Source organism: Alligator mississippiensis, chromosome 3, assembly GCF_030867095.1.
Source record: "Alligator mississippiensis isolate rAllMis1 chromosome 3, rAllMis1, whole genome shotgun sequence".
Classification (NCBI taxonomy): Eukaryota; Metazoa; Chordata; order Crocodylia; family Alligatoridae; genus Alligator; species Alligator mississippiensis.
Window position 1 is genome coordinate 101,998,679 of NC_081826.1, and position 22,345 is coordinate 102,021,023.

Here is a 22,345-nt window from a genome sequence, read left to right on the forward strand (position 1 = left end):
AAGGTGAGGTCAAATCACATTAACAGTGGCCACTAATCTAACTTAGCTTGCCCAAGTGTGGACCTTACACTTAGATCCCTAGTTAGGTCAATCTAAGTATGAACTGTGCAGCAGTTCAAGGCAGTTAGATTGGTCTAAAAATGGCCTACTCAATCAAGGTTAAGTGTAACTCAGAGAGAGATCAGGTCCAGCAAAACCGATCTAATTGAACTCCTGCACAGTTCCCAACGCAGCGCCAGGATTGGGAAAGCCCGTCAGCTGTCTTAAGACTGGGAGCTGTGCTTTTCCTAACCCGCCCTTCCCCCCGCCCATGATCTGTCAGCAAGCTTTTATTAGCTGCCCCCCCCCCCCCCCCCCCCCCCCGCAACCCAGCTCTTCACCTCAACCCCAGATGGAAATCTCCCTGCCCTGCCCCATGGACTAGCACCCCTTCCCCCAAGCCTGCCAAATACCCCATCCTGCAATCTGCTCCCAGTACCAAATTTACTGGCATTTGCCAGTACTGGGATGCATGTGGTTGGTTTGCTGGGGGGTGTTGGTTTGCTGGGGGTGGTGTTTGTTTGGGAGTGAAGGTAGTCATGTGGATAAAAATAGTCGCTGGCCCTGCATGGGAAAGGAGCTCCCCAATCCCTGCTGTTGGTCCAAGAGCTCCCCAATCCTACTAAACCCTCCCAGACCCCATCAACCCTCCTGAAGGCCCCACTTGTGCTTCCAAACCCCCTGCTAGGCCCCCAATCACCTTGATCCCTCCTGTGGACTCTATCTTCTGTCCCTACCCCAATCCTCTCCACAGACTCAGCCTGCCCAAGCCTGATTGCCCCCTATCCCCTCCAAACTCCCTACCACTCCCTTGATCCCAATGTATCTTAGCTTGAGTGGCCATTTTTAATGGCCCCAGCCCACAGCACTCCCTGTGTCTCCCCTGGGGTGCATGCAGAGGTGGGGAGCCCTCCATGCCCCTGGACAACTCCCCCACGCTCTGACCATCCCACAACCTGCCCCCGGGGCCCCATTCACCCGCTTCCTCACTGTGGAGTCCTCAGTCTCCACTCTCCCCATGTTCCCCTTCACAGACTTGCCTGCTGTGGTGGGCAGTGCTCAACACATTGCTGAGCTACAGTTCTGGCTGTGTGCTTCTGCATGTCTGTGTGTGTCCCCTACTGCAGCTGCCCATTAGTTCCGGCTTTCTGCCACCTATGAAGCATCCACATATCAGTTGCAGTTGCAACCATTTAATCAGAATACTTGCAACTGAACTAGCAAGGGAGAAATTCTAACTGTCCTATGATGGTTGGCTCCAGCAATTTCAGTCAGTAGCATACCTAAGGAGAGAGGGAGCCCACTGGGGCACTAGCCCCAGGGCTCCAGGCACAAACTTGGGGGCTGTGCACAGAAATAGCCGCCACTTCACTGCTAATCTGGCTGCCCCTGCCACCATCCTTTATGCTGATGTTATTGGGAACTGCCTACTTATACCTCTGAATTTAGCTCTGTTTTTCCCAAACAGTTTCTCATTATATCACCTTATCAGACCTAACCCAAAGCATTCCTATGTACCTGTCTTGTTATTCCCAAGCCTTTCCCTGTTAGCCCTAAGTACATTCTTGGTTAGTTTGTTGCCAGTACCCTTCCCCACAGGAGCAGGACAGTCAGACACTGGGGCCCATGGGCTGCATGGGTTAATGGCTCATGGGTATAGTGGGCAGCATGCATCCACATGCTAGATCCTTGTGGGTTGCTGCTAGTGGGACAGCCCTGCTACAGGATATCACTCTTTATAAAAACAAATAATCTGGGGCAAAGTTCTGCAGCTTCTTATATTCTAAAAGTTCTCATACATGTAGTAAATACTACACCTTGCTGTGGGGGGGTTGAGATTGGTTTCAGTATGTGTTAACTTTTATGAATGCCACAAAGCACAGCCAGAGATACCAGTTTCAGCACATCTTGCTATAATGTTGGTTGCATATTAATTAAGACTGTTTTGGTCTGACAAGATAAATTTCTGTTTTTGTCAACCAAATTAATTCATAAATGGATGATTACAATGATTACAATGTTTAAAAAATTATGAAGAGGTAGTCATTTAATTAATAGTCGGTTATTATAGAAAGATATTTTTTCATGTTTAGATTGATTATATGCATAGTCTCAATTTGCAGATGATACAGATCTTTGCTGACCTTTGGGAACTCTAGGAGATTTTAAAGTAATGAAACACCTGCTGTTTATATGTCCTTGGTGTGCACAGTAGAGATGTTCTTGAAAATGAGAATTTTTCCTAGACAAAATGAAAACCTAACATATTTTTCATCTAAAATTTATAGAATCATAGAGAAGTAGGGCTGGAAGGGACCGCCCTAGGTCATCTAGTCCAACCTTCTGCCTGGGGCAGGATCATTCCTATCCAAACCATCCTATAAAAATCTACTGTTTAGCCTATTAGGAAAACTACACAGTCAACCATGCCATGAAACCAAACATAACACTGCAACCTGCCACAGGTAAAGCAGGGAGACTGTAGTTGCCAATGTCCTGCTGAGGTTCCAGGAGAAGGCTACACTCCACACTACAAAGGGAGGCAAAAACACTCACAGTCCATACTAATCTGACCATTGGGTAAAAATCCTTCCTGAGGCCAAATATGATTGTAGGTCTGACCCTAAGCACAGGAACAAGACCATCTAGCCAGGAACTTCCAGCTTTAAGTCCCAGCACAAGCATTTTCACACCCCAGTAAAAATCTCCCACCTTGGTGAAGAATCTAAACTTACTTTGCTGCAACTACAAGCCACTGGTCCAAGTCCTACTGTCTGCAGCAAAAGAGAAAAGTATTTTCCTGTACTTTATGTCAGCCCTTCAAGTATTTGAAGATTGCTATCATGTCCCCTCTTAAGCACCTATTCTCTTAAGCGTACGTTAGGAGCATACACAATTAATCGTGTGCGCTGCAAGTCTGCTGGAGTGTGCTAATTAGCATGCTCCAGTTGCTTTCATGTCCCATGTATTCAGTGTCCCCACATTTCAAAATTGCAGTGGGAGTACTTTAACTAAAGCTCATTGAACAAGCTTTAACTACAATGACCCCACCACCATTTTGATATATGGGATGCTGAATACATGCAACGCTGCAGATGCTTTAATTAGTGTTGCGTTATACAACTTGATTTCCAAGCCGTTTAACATTTTTGTCACCCACATCTGGACACTCCCTAGCTTTTCCATTTTTTTTTTTCAAAATGTGGACCACAAAACTGCTCACAGTACTCTAAATGAGACTTAACTAGTGGTGAGTAGAGTGTCACTATTACTTTCTGTGTCTTTCACTTAATGCTTCTCTTAATGCATCCAAAAACTATATTCACCTTTTGTAGAGATGCATCATGCTGCAGGCTCATATTAAGTCTGTGATCTGCCACGACTTCCAAAACCTTCTCTGTAGTGCTGCCATACTGCCAGGTGTCACCCACTTTGTATTTTTGATTATTCTTCCCATGGTGTAAGCAACTTTCATTTGTCAGCATTTACTTCATCCTGTTAGCTCTAGCCCAGTCTGTCATTGACCATCTGAATTGCACTTCCGTTCTGTCATTAGACGCCATGGGCAGCTTTTACTTCATATATCTCGGGTTGGGTTGCCAGGTGAAATTTAATTGCTTTGATGCACTACCATCTAACCTCTTGATGTATCATGAAGGAGAAGACAAGCTGGGAAATAGGAGTATGAGGCACCAAGTTATGATTTCAAAATGAAAACATTTCTATGGTCAGCTAAAATATTATTTTCAGATGAAAGAAAATTTTTGGCTGCCAAAGAGTTTTGGTGAAATATTATCATGCCACCCAGGCAAGTTCTACTGCATATGCCCCCCACCCCTCTCCTTGCCCCCAGCTGACTCCTGGGACCTAGTGCCCAGGCAGTATTCACTCCCCCACACATGCACACTTGTTCCCCCAATCCCCCCACCCCATCCACAGGGCAGGAGTGTGCAGCGAACAGATTGGGGCTCAGTCCAGACCCCAGCCCTGAGCTGTCACTGCCCCACAGCCCAGCCCAGCCCTCTCCCAAATGCTGCTCCCTGCCCATCCAAAGCCCCATAGGGAGTTTCAGTGAGTTGTTGGGGGAGGGGGAGGAGGAATGCTGAACCAAACCATGACAGCTCATAAAAACTCCCCATGTCATCCTTGGGCCCAAATAATTGTTCACCCCTGCTTTTGTGACTACTGTATTTTTCTTTCTACTTCACAGGCCAGGAACTTTATAGCTAAGTACAGACAGTCAAAAAGTCTGAGGCCAAATCAATTTAATCTTTGCAAGTTAGTCTAAACTGCATAGATTGAACTGATAAGCAAGTGAACAGACATTCACTTTAGATTCCAGAAATGCAGCCCTATGGGGGGAAAGGGAAGAAGGGGTGCTTGGTCCAAGCCCAGCCAGACCATCCTGCAAAGAGGGGGGTGGGGAAGGGTGCAAAAGATCCTAGGATGCTGGAGAATTAACTTGAATCTGGAGGGGATCTGGGACAGAAGTTCAATAAACTGATGTACCCAAAATCAGTTAAGTCAAATACTACATCCATCTTAAACCAGTTGAAAGCAGTTCATTTGCACTGAACTTCTGTTGTGTTACAGATTTGAACTGGTTTCTGATAACTTATACTAGTGTATGTGTTATTTCTGTCCCTAGCCCGAGTCCTATTAATCGGTGGAACCTGCTATGCCCTGTATAATGTATGCATCATGAGTAAATGCTTGGGTCGCAGTAAGAAAAAATCTGATAACTGTGCTTTGGGGGCTATAAGGATGAAGAAGATGCAATTGTGAAATTGCTTTGGTTCTTATTTTAACTGGGCAGAAGAAACCTGCTGTTCCTTATATATGTTGTGCTCAGTGAGACTGTTCTGTGTACTCTGGACTTGAATACTGGAAAAAGATTCCTAGACTCCGTGACAATTCACAAAAATTCTAGGAACTCCATGGTAGCTGGAGGGGTTTTGAAAATTGATCTTTAAATCATGAAGACTATGACTCTAATGCCATTTATTTTTATTTTCATATTAATGTGTATGGGGGATGTGTGGGGGGCTCATGTTTTCAATGTTGCAGATGCCACAGGTTGTCATCTTTAGGTTGCAAGATTAAAAAGTCTATTCATATAAATGGGGTAATTTGTACCTCCCAGAGCTACTGTTTCCAAACTGCAAACATTTTAAGATGACAACAGGTCAACTGTCTGTCTGCGATTATTCTCCCTACTTTGGAAATCAGAAAAACAATTTCAAACTCGACATTAGGTATAGAGTTCCTATAACATAGTGAAAGCAGAGATTTCAGAACACAGTTCAGTTGCATATCACCTCACCTAGGAATTCCAGAATACTTTCAACCTATTCTCTAACCCCCTCCCAACCCCATCCCCATTCAACTTGTGATGCCAGGGTTTCAGCAATACTGGAAACAACTTCCGAATTAACAACCAAAATACTGCAAACCCTAGGTTGTGCCTTTATTTGATGACCTTAACCAGACTGGCAACAGGCTACAGAGAAAGAAAAGACAGTATGAGAGATTGATAGAATTCAGGTAAAATATCAGAGTTCTGTGGCTTTCCACAAATTTGGCTTACAGGCCTTTTTCTTATATGTCAATTGCTATCCCCTTTATTAAAAAAGAAAAATCTTTAGTGAAAACTGCCAAGGAGATTTTCAGGTTGTATTTCTGTAATGTCCTAAGGTGGTTCAAGACCATAAACTTTCCTATTAGATGAACTCTATGCCCTCTATCCTTTTCAGTTGCTAAATCTGCTGTTTTAAGTCAGACGGGCTTATATTTTGGCACACTCTTCATTAATCTCCATTTTCCTCCCCTGCATAAGAATATTTTTTTTAAGTTGCCCTGATGGTTTGATCTAAAGGTAAGAAATCCTTAAAATCTTGAAAGTTTGAATCCTTTCTTTCCAACTGCTAAGTAAGGAAGTTACTTTTTTGTGCATTGCATATTAAAAACATGTTATGTTCAAACTGAAGTCATTGCTGTAGTTTAAGATGAAATGAAATGAAGATAAAGACATTTACATATAACAAGTAACTACTGAGGATTTGTATTTGCTTTTCCCAATAAGTATTATTTTCCTTTATATCAATTTCAGGCTACAGGTAAAATGCCTAAAGAAAATAATGGAAAAGTCAGTCCAGGGTAGATTATTGCATATCCTTTTAAAGTCCTACACATTTTTTTTTTAATTCTATCCCTGAAGTTAAGGGTTGCTAGGGCAAGTTATTCTCTATAATATGCATTCACTATAGAGCTCATGCTGTTTTGCCACCCCAAGCGACTTCTACTCTTCCATCCATTTAATAATGTCTCCTCTGATTTTCATTTTCACAGTGTAGGAGTTTTCAAAGTTTTCTCTATTGTTTCTTTATTGAAATGAGACTTTTCCTTCCTGCTTCAATGCCCTCTCTCCCTTCTTCCTTCCCCTTATGAGTGAGTCTGAGTTACATATGTAAATTCTATAATCTGTTACCAAGCCCCTCAAGCCAACTACAGTGGGTTCAGGGGTTTTGGCTTAGCTTAAATAGTCTTTGCCTTCATCTGGTCCTTTATTTTCCCAGGCACACTTACCTCTAGGAACATCTCAGACATAAATCAACATTCAATACCATAGTCCATACAGAGCTCACTCCCAGGCCTGAGTCTTTTCTAGCACCTAAAAAAGGCACCTTCAGCTTTCTATATCTCTGCCCACTGCAGTCCTTTTTTCAGTCAGTCTTTGACTCAGTTCCCTAACATGATGCTGCTACCTCCAGCCTTGCAGCCCCTAGGTCTCTTCCCAGACACTAACAGTTCCTAGCATAGTATTGCAGCCACTAACTAAACAACCCTCTCCCTCTCTTTCTGCCTGTCTCTCTGGCTCCTCTCCCTAGCAGCCTCAGCTAATCATCCTCTGCAGCTGATCCACTTCTCCTAGGCAGCCTACAATCAGTGCCTACCGCCTTCAGCTGACTGCAGTCCCTGCCAACCTGTAAGCACTTGCAGCTGGGAGTGTGCAGGCTGTTCCAAGCTTTTGCCAGCTAGCTGCAAGATTCTGCCAGCCAGCCTGCTACACCATCCACTGCTCCTTTTCAGCTTTTTATTTTATTTTATTTTTATTAAAACAGGCTGCAGTACCACTAGGACAATGTGCTATTGGTTACAGGATTTCTATTCCAGACTAAGAGATCCTAGGCTACATCATTCTGGATATGTTCAAGAAACACCTGGATGCTCACCTTGCTGGGGTCATTTGACCCCAGCTGACTTCCTGCCCTTTGGGCTGGTGGCTGGACCTGATGATTTCATGAAGTTCCTTTCAGCCCTAACATCTATGAAATCATTAGTGCATGATTATAGCTAATCTCAAAATTTTTACTCATGTGCATATAGTGATGCACAAAATTTAAATTCTGAGTCTGCCACTTACCATTCATTCAATTGTCCAAACTCCATTCTTACTTATACCACTGAGCTCATATGAATAGTGGATAGTGCTTTTTATCATTGATAGTGCTAGTGCCAGCACAAGATCTTTCTTGCAGTTGGCAGTACCCTCCTGAAGTTAAGAGATATGCCAGCTATCAGCATGAAAGGAAACTCACTTTAGGTTATGAAACAGGATCTTCTGTATTCTACTACTATTACTAATTTATGATGTGCTTTTTAGTTTTGAGCTTTACTGCAACATTTCTCTTGTGTAACATAAATATCAGTTAATATTTGTAGAGTGCTAAATCAAAGAAAACCAAGATCTCACCCAACACCCTCCAAACAATATTATGAGCTTACACATTTTCAGAAACATTGGAACAATTTTACACGGCAGTAAGTGTTCCATCTCCCACCTTCATACCTAAATCTTGACAGTATGCATGGTACAGAATCCGGTGCTATAGCTCAGACAGCAAAGAGTCCTGTTCAGTCCTGAGGCTGGCCAAAGTGGAAGCTGTCATACATATATCTTAAAAAGCATTGTTCTACATCTTCTATAGCAAAATACTAATGGCGGCCAAAAGATTTGAGCTCTCTCCACATAACTTATTCCTTATCAAATGCCATCATTAAGTACAGGGGTGTCCCAAAAAAGCATTGTGTACAGTGAAAAGGTCAGAATCTAGTTACATTTGGGAGGAGAAAAATAGTTTGACAGACCCAATTAAACAAATATTAAAGATATCTGTCCAGACACTTTCTAACTGTTTTTTGTAATTCTTAAATTATAATTAAATTAAAACTCAAAGCCATTAGTGACACATAGGGGTGCATGCAGATGCAAGTGCACCCCCTGCAATTGGCAGTGCACCCCCTGAGATTGGCCACCACCAACACTGCTGGCAGCACCTGTAGGCATTCACCACGTGTCACCCCTCCTCACTGCTGACACCACCGGCAGCATCCGCAGGCGGTCACCAATTGCCACTGGCTGCTGCTGCCGCTGCTGGTGGCATCTGCGGGTGGTCACTGATCTCCAGTCAGCCCTCGCCACCCTCCCCTCTTGCCACTGACACCACCATGGCCACCTGTGGGAGCTCCCCACTCATCACCGCCACACCCCTGCACCCTCACTGCTGACACTGCCTCCACTGCCTGCGGGTGGTCGTTGTGGCCTGACAGCCTCGGGAGGCATGCAGCATTCATGCTCAGAGCTGAATTTTTACATGCATTCACAATTGAGGCATTCACCAATGTGGATCTTCACTTTACAGGGTAAACATCTAGGTTATCCCTCACAACACATTTCATAGGTCCAGATGCTTTCTAATTGTTTTTTGTAATTCTTGAATTATAATTAAATTAATACTCAAAGACATTAGTGATACATAGCGGGTGCATACAGGTGCAAGTGCACCCCCTGCAATTGACGGTGCACCCCCTGAGATTGACCACCACCAACACTGCTGGCAGCACCTGTAGGCAAACACATTCTAAAATTATACACATATGGATTTTAGAGTATTTAAAGAGCATACATAGTGTTCATGTCTTATAAGGAAAAGCTTGTTCCTTATGGGTATAGAAACAAGTTGTACTAGCAGAGGCTGGTTTTGGGTTTGTGTGAAAGTTCCTTCAAAATTGTCATTTTTTAGCTATCAACTTTCAGATATGTAGTCTGTATGAATAAGCTATAAAAAAGTAGAAGCTTATGTTATTACATTTCATAGTCCTAAAGAACACAAAGTTATAGGTTAGAAGAGAGCTCATGGCTGCATTCCCAGTGAAGGATGTACTGAATTTTATTTTGGCTTTACTTAATAATGTTCAGCATTAAAAAACAAACAAACCCTGCAAGTGTTTTTGCCAAGTCATTAAACCATCCTATAGAGAAAAAAACAGGATGTGGGTACTAGTAAGATGATTCATGGCAATACAATCTTTATTACATCAATATGTCCCCATAATTGAGGCAATTAATGAATCCATCTGCTCATTTCCAGAGATTTCCTCCTAATTATACAGCCAGATCATATGTTCCATTTTCAAGAGTTTAAGTATAAATTTGCAGCCTATTCCCTCCCACATACAAACCTGTGGTTAGGTTTCCACTGCCTTTTGCAAAATGTGAAGCTCATAGCTGTCCTTGGGACATAGATGAAAGAGTGTTCTTCTGACTGTGGAAGCTAACCCATTTTGAGAATAAGGTGGAGGAGCCAAGTAGTCTTTTTCCTTCCAAGTTATGAGTGATTTTAAGTCAGCACTGGCCAAATGTTATTATTTAACTCCTCAAGCATTTTGATTTTTTTCCAACTGCAAACCTATGAAGACTTGGATTTAAAATAAAATACTTCTAACTTCACGAGTCAAGTTCCTAGCAGCAACAAAAACGGGGAAAGGGAAGAGTAGATAAACTTAACCTGTTTTGTACTGAACATTCTAGTTCAATATTGCTTCAGGCTGGAACACTTCATGCTTCCAAACTCATCTCTCTCCAGTTTCCCTTGCTTGAACAATATCACAATAAACCAGTGTGGGCAGCTTATGACCAAGAGTGTGTTGACTCCTCCAGATTTCAAATATGGGATAGGAACATTACTATTTGCACCAGTGAAAGATGTCTCAGCATTTGTATAAAAAATAAGAATCTACACCAGCAATTCTCAACCAGGGCTTCCTTAAGATCAAGGGTGATGCAGGCTGTCATGAAATACTAGCACTGTTAGATGTACAAAGTGATGGGTAGAAAATGGTGGGTAGAAATTTAGAAGTTTGCTTTAGGGAATTGGCTTGTAGGTAAAGTAGATATTCATTACAATAATGGTCCAGGGCAATGGCAATGATTTCTAAAAAGCCTAGTTGTGACAAAGTTTGCTTGAGGCCCACTGTGTCTGACACAGGCAAGCAGACACACAGGCTGGGAAACTGAAGGCATGTACCACACTGTGCCATAACAGAGATAAGGGACTCTGCAAAATTGGCACCAGGTCACAGTGCCCAAATGCATAGCCCTTGGGATTTCTGGTTTTGGTTGTGGTATACGGAATGTACCTTTAAGGAGCCAGCAGTGGTATGGTCCAATCTTTCCCCCAATGCCCTGTGGATGTGGTTTGATTGGTGTGGTTGTTCTCCCTGCAACCTGTGAGTGTGTGTGTTACTGATTCCTGTTTCCCAATAAAGATAAAGCTGTGCATCACCCCACCACTCTCTGCTGAATGCTGACTCGAGGACAGAACCCTAAAGGCATGGAGGTCTGAGTGAGTACCCCATCCCTGGAACCCAAAGGCCTAGGGCAAACTTTATATTGGTAGATGCACCAAATTAGGAGGACACTGGAAAAGCCCAAATTAGGATATGAATGTGTGATGGTGTTGTGAAACAAAGCACTATGCTGACACAACAGAACATGGACAGTATGATGACCACAGGGGGAATAATCAGCAATGTCCAGAGATGAAGTGTCATCAGAAGAGAGAAAGAATATAAATGGAAGGATTTCAGAGCAGCAAAGGGTCCCTGAAAGGGGAACTCGAGGCCACGATGGACAGATATACCAGCCCATCTCACCCATGATATACTAACCCATCTGCCTCCAACCTCCAGGCTGCTGACATATGACATTGAAGAGAGAACCTCAGAGGGACTGCTGGGTATAGAATTGTTTGCATAATTTTTATCTGCTATCACTGTGTACCAATAAAATTTGCCTATTATCAAATGGAGATGTTGTGGTCAGTCTGGGGGTTTGGATCCAACTGGAACAAGGTATTTGAGTCATAAATCTAGTGCCAAGACAAACATGATTTACATGTTAAACCCAGAGATTGCAATAGGAATCCATAGTGTTAAAAAAAACCATTCTGACCTGTTGTGGTCTTTCTGTGTTCTTTGCAATAAGAGAATTGCTCTATTATTTTTCTGCTGGCAAATTTTAAAAAGTGAAAATTAATAAATGGCATTTTTCAAGGTGTGGCTTTAGTCTATCAAGGTTGAGAATCATTTATTTACACTGATGCTGACAAACCTATTTCTCCATTTATTCATGCATTTCAACACGATGGACCATGCCCGCTCCTGCAGCCCAAACAGAATGTTTAATAATGTTTACCTGGCTCCACTCATTCTTCTGCAAATAGGCCCTTGAGGAACAGATTTGGAAATTGTTTCCTCTCCTGTGCAGAATCTCAGAAAGCTTGCCCCATGCAATCTTTTTTGTCAACATTTCTGTCTGACCACTCAGAGAGAACATGAGATTTTTACATGCTGTACTGTAAGCTATATATATATTCTCACAATCTCTAGCTTTCCATCATTTTCTCATGAGTATCAGACAGTACTTTTGCCACCTGATAAAACTGTCTGAAAGAAATAAGCCCTTGGATGAAAATAAGTTGTATTAAATTTAACCAAGAAGCTAGTGATAGAAAACATGGAACAAGAAGGTCTGGCTCTTTCAGGAAAAGAGATCCTGGGCCTCATCAAAGAGTGAGCCAATTAAGAAGAGCAGGTTGACCAAACACAGAGATAATCAGGATGAATTCACTGAACAGATGATTCCTGTATATGTTGGAAAAATTCAGTGGAGGGAACCTATAGGGTGCAGGTTTGCTCCTGTTAAAGGTACTGGGGTAGGGGGAGGCACAGGAAGGTCCACAGGAGGACTAGGGAAGAGCTGCTAGGAGTGGGCACCCTCCTCCCACAAAGAACTCCTTGATCAGGGGAAAGATTGCTGTTGGATGCATATTTGGGGATTTGGTGAAGACTGTTGGTGTGACTGACTGGTGGTATTCTTAAGAAACTATTTAACGAAACTCTGGGCATACTACTGTCTCTTTCCAGGAATAAGAAGAGAATCTAGGAGTCTACATGCAAGAAACCCATTCAATAAATAGCCTTGATGATGACCTTCCCCTTTACATTTGCCTTTCATCATCTGGAGTGATGCATAACTAATGGTTTCCTTGATTTATCTCGAGAACTAAGTACCCAAACATCAATGCTGGTCAGAAATGTATCTAAACTTGCTCTTTATATATAGTGTTACATACCTTTCTCATCTCAAGTTGGAACAAAGTCTGTCCTCTACCTAGGGATTAAAATGATTGTAAAACAAAAATATTCTAATAGTTCAGTATTCGTTAGTTAGGTGTGCAGAACAATTGGTAGAAAATAAACCATTAGTGTTGTATACTTTCCATTGGCTTTTTCTTTCTCTGCTATTTAATACATCCTCTGAAAGCTGAGAAAGCAGTGGTGAGTCTGATTCCAGGCACTAATCTTCATCTACAAATGGGGTATGTAGATGTTACATTTAGATTGATCTAGGTCTAAGTCACACTAAGTGCTAATCTATGCAGATGTCCAAGGGTTTAAATCAGGCCAAAACATGGCAAGCCTGATCTTAATTCACCAAAGTGAACAAGAACTTGACAATTGCAAGAGAATGGGTGCAATCATCAATCCACAAGAATGTCCTGGTTAATGCATACTAGGAGAGAACTCCTGCGTTTGGTTAGGTGGTGTCTGGGTAAAGGTATTTATTTCTGAAACTCGTATGGCCACACATTGGAAAATGTGTTCATCTCACTCCTTTTGGAGTGTAATTCAAGACAGATATCTTTGTTCAGGACTTTGTCATAACCAGACACACTTCTAGTAGTTTGCCGTATTCCTAATCTGTGTGCAGCCAGACAGTAATTGATTAATCTCTATTACAGCAATGAGAACAGGCAATAGATCTGAGGTCCCTATACAGAACTGAATGCAAATTAAAGCCATAGTTTGAGATTTCCTAACACATGCTTTTATGAAACCATTTAAACATAGGAATAAATCAGTATTCATACAAGTAAATGAAGATTTATTAATTTCCCCAAACTTTACTCAGAACAGGTGTTTTCCCTATATCTGATATAGGAGATGTGTGCTCAGGGTTAAAGTGAAAAATCATGGAAAGTTTTAATGGAAGAACACGTGCTTCATATAAATTAGCTGATTGTACTTTTATGGAGAGAAGGACACAAAAAAGATTGCTCCCCCACTCCCTCCACCTTTTTTTTTCCAATCTGAAACTTGGTTGAGACAGTTGATTGTGCCATAAAACCTATAAATATGCTGTGCTGTGAGAGAGTGGCATATGGGTTCAAAAAACATGTATATCACCAGGAGGGGCATCTTACCTGAAAATAGCAGAGGGAGCTTGAAGATAAATGTGTCTAATCAAAGTCCTATTCCATATGGGACTGAATATCAGAGCCTTATGGCCAAGCCCTGAATCTTGCTATCACCATTAGGGCACTCAAAGAAAAATAGACTTGATGGTTGGAATTGTGCCTAATATTCACATAGTAAATGCTTTGCCTGCAGGCTCTTCATGACTGCACAAAGGGAATGATAATTTAAGCTCCTCCAATGATTTCAAATGCCATGGTATCATTCAAGAAGACAGGTAATCTCAGAGGTCACCAGACTCATATACCCATAACGTTTTATTGATTAAAAACAACACCTTAAACTGCACTCAAAATGACTGACAAGAAGTTTAATGTGCTGCCTGAGGGGAAGAAATCCTAAATAAATAAATATAATTTAAAAACATCCTGCACAGGTAGATCTCTCCATCCTGCCCTAACTGAAATTTTGATTGGAATTAGAATGTTGTCCCGTTCAGTTTGCAGATATCCAATGTCAAAATGACAAATGCATGGATCACAGATAATGAAAAAACAAGACTCGGATCTGAGTAACTGTTCCCTGTATAGTACCATTCCCTGTATAGTACTGGATCACTTTCTTTGTTACCAATATAACCTCATTTTTTCTCTGGATTGAGTCTGAGATAGCAATACCTCAACCCTAATCCCAGCAAGCTACTGGGTAAAGCAGTCAACTCCATCTGCTAGGTTAATTCACACAGGTATGCAAAGCTGATCATCCACCCATTGCACACCTGTGAAAACTCCTAAAACAGCTTCATACCTTTCCTAAGCAATCTATTCCTCTTTTTCAGAATTCTTAATTTCTTTTTTCTCATGAAATAATCTCCTCAGACAACAAAAATATTTCAGTTAAAAAAATCTATTAAATTGGAGAAGGAGACAGCCTGTTAAGGGAATGGTTGCTGCTGTTGACACATACTGCTACTGGTAATTGTACAAGGAATGGATGGGTTGAATCCTCCACAGGTTTCAGAAGCATATATATGCAACATCATAACCTCTCCCAAATCTGTAAAGACCTTTCATCAACCAGGTATGTCATTTAATTCCATTCCATCTTCCCCACCATGACCATATATTTATAGACTGGTTAAAAAGATTTCTCTGCCAGCTTTCACCCACCTTTGGGCAGTAAAATTTGTAGTTGTAGAATAGTGGGCAAAAAACAAAACCAACCAACTTACCAACCAAAAAAGCTCAAACACTTGACCCTAAAATTAGCTCAAAACTAAGCAGGCAAGAATTAAAAGGGTAAACTGACCTCCAGAATTTACAATTATATAGCAATAGAGTCTAAAGTAGAAATTACAGTGAACCATTTCAAAGGGTCTGCATACAGGAATACTGGAGACAAACTGATGAGACAGATTGTAAAGGGAAATACAGAAACAAAGTATGCAATAAAGGTAATAATAAGGGGCAAAGGTTTTGAAGGGAGGTTGAGGGAGGTTTATATTAATTAGAAAAGTCATTAACAGGGAACAATGATTAAAATACAGTTTTGAAGGACATATTAAGGGTGATGCTCTTACATTATTTGAGTGCGTAATGAACTGAAGAACAAGAAGGCATGACCTAAAGCTAAGAAAAGACTGGGCAGTAAGGGAGTTCAGGATGAATCGCTTCACACAGAAGGTAAATAATGTGTAGCACTACAAGCAATTAAGAGGGGAAAAAACAAAGAGATAAATGCTAAACAGATCTGTGAATAGAAAGGTAGGTAGATGTGCCAAAAGGGGTCATTTGATTTCTAAATTTTTCAGTATTTCTCTCTGCTGCCAGAAGGGCACAGAAAAACACGTTATTTAAATTAGTGAAATAACAAATTAAATAGTTCTAGGAGGGTTACAGTGAAATAGCCACAAGGAAAAAGCAAAGGCAATGACTATGGGCTAGTACAATTATCCACTAAAAATATCCAGAGTTTACTATTTTTCTTATAACATATTTCAACAGATGATCCCAATGTCTTTATTACTAATAAGAACTTCTAAAAGGTTTTAGTGAAACACTAATGGAATTCCCATTAAAGTTAATGTTGATTGTACATACGAACGGGACACTAGAGCATTAGGTTGTGCCATATGATTTGGACAAAAACACTGATGACATAACTATTTATTATTAAAAAAAAAAAGATGCTAGATGAAAATGGTACCAAATTAAACCAATTCCTTGCTTGATTCTGTCTGAATGTCCTATTTAAAACTGGAGCACATACACAGCATAATGAATTCACTGTCATCAATATTGTGCCACAAAACTGGCATTGTAATTCAAGATCCTCAACATTAGTACTACTAGTAGTAGTAGTAATAGTAGTAGTAGTAGTAGTGTTGTTGTTGTTACTGATACACAAATATATAAGACCCGTTAACTTTAATAAACATTTGCCTTTGTAATTTCCGATTATAAATATTTTCAGTACAGGTTAATAACTGCACAAAATATGTCACCATCTCCCAACATCCTTCTGCAAAATACCTATTAAGAGAAAACTTGTATTGTAAAACCTTACAAACCTAGAGGTTCCTGCCTCTCTCTTCAGAGTACTGAACAATGACTAAAAGTCATCAGTTTGTCTCCAGTATTCCTGTGTGAACCTAAATGGAAATGTTCCATATAATCTTTTTCCCATTCCACGTGTTTGCTGGTTGTTTTCCCTCCCACTCAGCTGGGTTGAAGAGACCTTATAAGATCATCTACACCAGCCCCCTACACAAGGCAGGATGATACCTGATTAAACCATCTTAGTCAAGTGTCTGCCTAACCTGGTTTTGAAAACTCCCAAGGATGGAGATTCCACAACTTCTCTAAGTAGCTTTTTCCAATATTTGACCATTCTTGGAGTCAGAAAGTTCATAATCAGCAAACTAAATTTTCCCTGCTGAAGCTTGAGACCATTGCTCCTAGTCCAGTCCTCTATTGTCATAAAAGGGTCCATCTCCCATCTTCTACACAATCATCCTTCAGGTATTTGAAGACGGTTATCAAACCCCCCCAGTCTTCTCTTTTTCAAGCTAAATAATCATAGAATCAAACAATCATAGAAAATTAGGGTTGAAAGAGACCTCAGGTGGTCATCTAATACAATCTCCCGCTTAAAGCATGACCATCCCCAACTAGATGATTCCAAACAAGGCTTTGTCTAGCTGGGTCTTGAAAATCTCCAAGGATGGAGATTTCACCACCTCTCTGGGTAATCTATTCCAGTGTTTAACTACCCTCTAGTGAGAAAATTCTTCCTAATATCTAACCTAAACTTCCCTTGCTGCAACTTGAGACCGTTGCTCCACCACTGAGAACAGTCTAACTCCATCCTCTTTTGAATCCCCCTTTCAAGTAGTTGAAGGCTGCTATTAAATCCCCCCTCAGCCTTCTCTTCTCTAGACTAAATAAGCCCAGTTTCCTCAGCCTGTCTTCATGAGTCATGTACCCCAGACTCCTTTTGGAGTCTACTGCTATGGCTTCCATTATTGTTTCTCCTTATTAAGTTTTTATGCAGATCCCTAAAGTCCTTAACCTGGGGGACCCAGATGGACCATTGAACTTGAAGGACAAGATGTTTCATAAATAATACAAAAGCTCTTGCTTGTAGGGAGGCAGTTAGGCGGGCCAAAGCTACCATGGAGCTGAGGATGGCAACCCAAGTAAAGGACAACAAGAAATTGTTTTTTAGATATATTGGGAGTAAAAGGAAGGCCCAGGGAGGAATAGGACCCCTGCTAAATGGGCAGAAGCAATTGGTGACAGATAGAGGGGACAAGGCTGAACTCCTCAACGAGTTCTTTGCCTCAGTGTTCCTAAGCGAGGGGCATGACAAGTCTCTCACTGGGGTTGTAGAGAGGCAGCAGCAAGGCGCCAGACTTCCATGCGTAGATCCTGAGGTGGTGCAGAGTCATTTGGAAGAACTGGATGCCTTTAAGTCGGCAGGCCCGGATGGGCTCCTTCCGAGGGTGCTGAAGGCACTGGCCGACGTCATTGCAGAGCCACTGGCGGGAATATTCGAATGCTCGTGGCGCACGGGCCAAGTCCCGGAGGACTGGAAAAGGGCTAACATGGTCCCCATTTTCAAAAAGGGGAGGAAGGAGGACCCGGGCAACTATAGACCTGTCAGTCTCACCTCCATCCTTGGCAAAGTCTTTGAAAAAATTATCAAGGCTCACATTTGTGAGAGCCCGGCAGGGCAAATTATGCTGAGGGGAAACCAGCATGGGTTTGTGGCGGGCAGATCGTGCCTGACCAACCTAGTCTCTTTCTATGACCAGGTTACGAAACGCCTGGACACAGGAGGAGGGGTGGATGTCGTATACCTGGACTTCAGGAAGGCCTTCGATACGGTATCCCACCCCATACTGGTGAACAAATTAAGAGGCTGTGATGTGGATGACTGCACAGTTCGGTGGGTGGCGAATTGGCTAGAGGGTCGCACCCAAAGAGTCGTGGTAGATGGGTCGGTCTCAACCTGGAAGGGTGTGGGCAGTGGGGTCCCGCAGGGTTCGGTCCTTGGACCGATACTCTTTAATGTCTTCATCAGCGACTTGGACGAGGGAGTGAAATGTACTCTGTCCAAGTTTGCAGATGACACAAAGCTATGGGGAGAAGTGGACACGCCGGAGGGCAGGGAACAGCTGCAGGCAGACCTGGATAGGCTGGACAAGTGGGCAGAAAACAACAGGATGCAGTTCAACAAGGAGAAATGCAAAGTGCTGCACCTAGGGAGGAAAAATGTCCAGCACACCTACAGCCTAGGGAATGACCTGCTGGGTGGCACGGAGGTGGAGAGGGATCTTGGAGTCCTAGTGGACTTCAAGTTGAACATGAGCCGGCAGTGTGACGAAGCCATCAGAAAAGCCAATGGCACTTTATCGTGCATCAGCAGATGCATGACAAATAGGTCCAGGGAGGTGATACTTCCCCTCTATAGGGCGTTGGTCAGACCGCAGTTGGAGTACTGCGTGCAATTCTGGGCGCCACACTTCAAGAAGGACGCGGATAACCTGGAGAGGGTACAGCGAAGGGCAACTCGTATGGTCAAGGGCCTGCAGACCAAGCCGTACGAGGAGAGACTAGGGAAACTGGACCTTTTCAGCCTTCGCAAGAGAAGGTTGAGAGGCGACCTTGTGGCTGCCTATAAGTTCATCACGGGGGCACAGAAGAGAATTGGTGAGGATTTATTCACCAAGGCGCCCCCGGGGGTTACAAGAAACAATGGCCACAAGCTAGCAGAGAGCAGATTTAGACTGGACATTAGGAAGAACTTCTTCACAGTTCGAGTGGCCAAGGTCTGGAACGGGCTCCCAAGGGAAGTGGTGCTCTCCCCTACCCTGGGGGTCTTCAAGAGGAGGTTAGACGAGTATCTAGCTGGGGTCATTTAGACCCAGCACTCTTTCCTGCTTATGCAGGGGGTCGGACTTGATGATCTATTGAGGTCCCTTCCGACCCTAACATCTATGAATCTATGAATCTATGAATACACGAGGAATCACTTTCCATTCCTAAATAGTTACAACTTAAATTTATTTATTATTTTCATTATTGAAGTTGCTAAAAATAACTAAGAGTATGTGCATTTGTCACATATTTAGATAAACAAATAAACATATATCTCCAATGATGAGTAGCATTTTAAAAATCATTCAAAAAGGTAAGATGGATGGAAAAGACAACACTAGTCAATACAAACCATCTTTATATAGTTGTCTAAAAAGTTTTTCTCTATTAATACTCAAAACCCAAACCTTTAAATGTGTACATAAAAAAGCATAAAAATGTGATTGATTTAACACATTAGAAACATCTTTTTAGGTCAAAACAAAATGTATACATTGAAACAAAATTAGCATTTTAATAAGGTTAATATTATTGAACTACTGAAAAGTTGAGACATTTCTATATTGCATAGCTTCTATTTTTATGCAATAATGGAATATATGTCATTATGGAAAAGCCCCTTTAAAGAGATTGATATAGCTGGACAACAAAAAGAGCCATTAACTAACCCAAATCATTGGCTTTTATTGCATTTAAAATCATCAGTTTAGATGATATATGAGTTTGAAACCTGGGTGTTGTACAGAGTGGTTAATAACCTCCATTAATGTGAGAATGGGCTTCTTAAGTTACAGTATGCCAAAAAAAGAAACATATACAAAATTTCCAGACTTTCTTTGTGCTAAAATCTTGCTAATTATCTATCTTCCTAAGCAACCTGACCAATGGCACCATATACAACCTAACCAGTGCTGTATCCATTCCCCAGCAGCTAGACTTCCTTCTTGTTTCATATGAGGCAAGCTAGAAAGGAGGGGACATTTCTTCCCAAGTTCAAGTTAAAGTAAATTCTCTTCTGTCCCCCCCCACTAAAGAATAGAGGTCACTCTAAGTGCCCTTGAGGACTCAGTACTTCAAATTGATCTGCATGGATCCATCCACACAGATCTGCCTGCAGAATGAGAGTAATTCATACAAATTTCTCTATATGTGAAAATGGGGATAGTGATGCAATTGTGAGGCTCAGATCTATTATAAAAAATCTGATCTTATAAGGTATTATTATTAAGAGGGATAAATAGGATAGGATAATTTATAATAGATAGGATTAAATATGTTATATAACACAAACATGAAACTTTTTTTTTCTAAAAATCCTTGGAAATATGGATAATCAAGAAATTCATAATCTATATTTTACCTTCATTTTGACTTTTTCATTTGAATTCACTTAAAACTATATTCCCACCTATTCCTCACTTACTACTTTTGAAACAGATTCAAGGACTGGAAAAAAACCAGTAAATTCTATCACAAGTTCAGGAGTGTAAAAGAATTGAAGTGGTAAAGAGATTCATAGATTCATAGATGTTAGGGTCGGAAGGAACCTCAATAGATCATCGAGTCCAACCCCCTGCTGTTCCATCCTTACCTGCTATTATAGAAAAAAATATGTAAGCAAAGTTTCTTCATATTTATATGGAAATATAAATGTCCCTTTCTGATCAAAACACTTGGAACAAGATTTTTTTTCCAAAGAAAAGTTCTAAAGACATCAGATTCTATACCATGTTCTTTTCCTTGAGATGTATAAATTTGCATACACTGCATTGTGCTGAACACTGCTGACACTAAACAAATCTAAACTGTTATATGCTAAGTCTGGGTCAGAAATACTAGCCCTGAGGCTGCACATCTCAGAAAATACAAATAGAGTGCTATTCCTTCATGAGCTTACCTCTTCTGCTAAACACTGGTAGTGCAGTTCTTTATTTTCATGCTATGGCTGCATGCTAGTTTCCCCCAGGGGGTGGTGAAAAGCTTCATGTCTAGCATTAAATAAAATAAAAGCATCAACATACTCCACACTTGCTTATGTAGCTGTGTACTGGGGCAGGCAAATTGGTACTGAAAATCTACCCCCTCGATGTCTTGCTTTGCCAGATAATAATGTGAATTACGTCTTTAGAAGCACAGTTAGGGGCCTCCCTGTTGGAAGAATCTTCTACACATACTTTCCTTCTGCCTGTTCCATAACTTTTATCTTCTATTCTATACAACATTAGGAGTTAACAACAGGGGCCCTTAACGGTATTTACTTTGGTACATATTAAGCACCTCACTACAGCGCTTCAGCTAAATGTAAGTATCAATGTCAATTGGTGACATTTTAATGTACCTACTGTAAGGCCGATTAATCACTGGAATTTATCTTCCAGGTCTATTTGTTCCATCCAGTGATGAAAACCAGATAATACTGACTTGAAATATCAGCCCCCTGACACCAGTGATGACATTGCTTGATCTATGTTGTGAAGTTTCTGGCAGCAATGCACATGTCAGTGACAAACTAGAAAACAGAGTCAGAAACTGTGTACCAGGCTAGCAAACAAATAGTGTTTTCCATACTCCACAGACCTCTCAGATCTTATGTTGTAAATATGCAAAGAAAAACAAGATGCAACAGATATGGTATAAAGAGGCCGTAACTATTAATTTAACTCTTCTGGGGACTATTCAAAAGTGCAGTTCCTTCCCAAATTATTTCCACCTGCTGGTATGTTTCTATCAATCCCACCCAGATGGTCTCCAGCACGCTGCATACCTGGGATCCTATCGCCTTCCACTAATACAAGGATTAAGGGAGTGAGAGAAAAGGGTTACCTAATTGAACTGGACATTCTGAACTCCAACACCACTGTCCAGTTTCTGTACAGTTCCTTCCTCTAAATCCACTTCCAATTCAAGTTAAACAGGGAACTGGATTCCCTATAGATCTGCACTCGACATCTGTCAATTAGTCTGTATTCTTCTTCTGAATCATTAGCCAGCTTCCTAAATAGTTGAAACCTGCCATGATAATTGAGTCAACCCACCTACAAATACTGAATTTGACTATAAACTAATAATTTAAAATGACTGCTTCCTGGAATTCAAGGAGAATAAGAGGGGGATTAAACTATCCTAGGCATGCCTCACTTGCCATAAGAATCCAGATTTGCCTCTATACCAATCCTCAGCTGTACACCCCCATAGAAAATGGATGCATACCTCTGGAGTTAGTGCTTAGAATTGTGCCCAAAGACAGATATGAGTAACTCCTAACACATCACTTGATGCCTTCACCCTTGTCCTGACATCCCTTCCAACTCAGTTATCTAATTGCC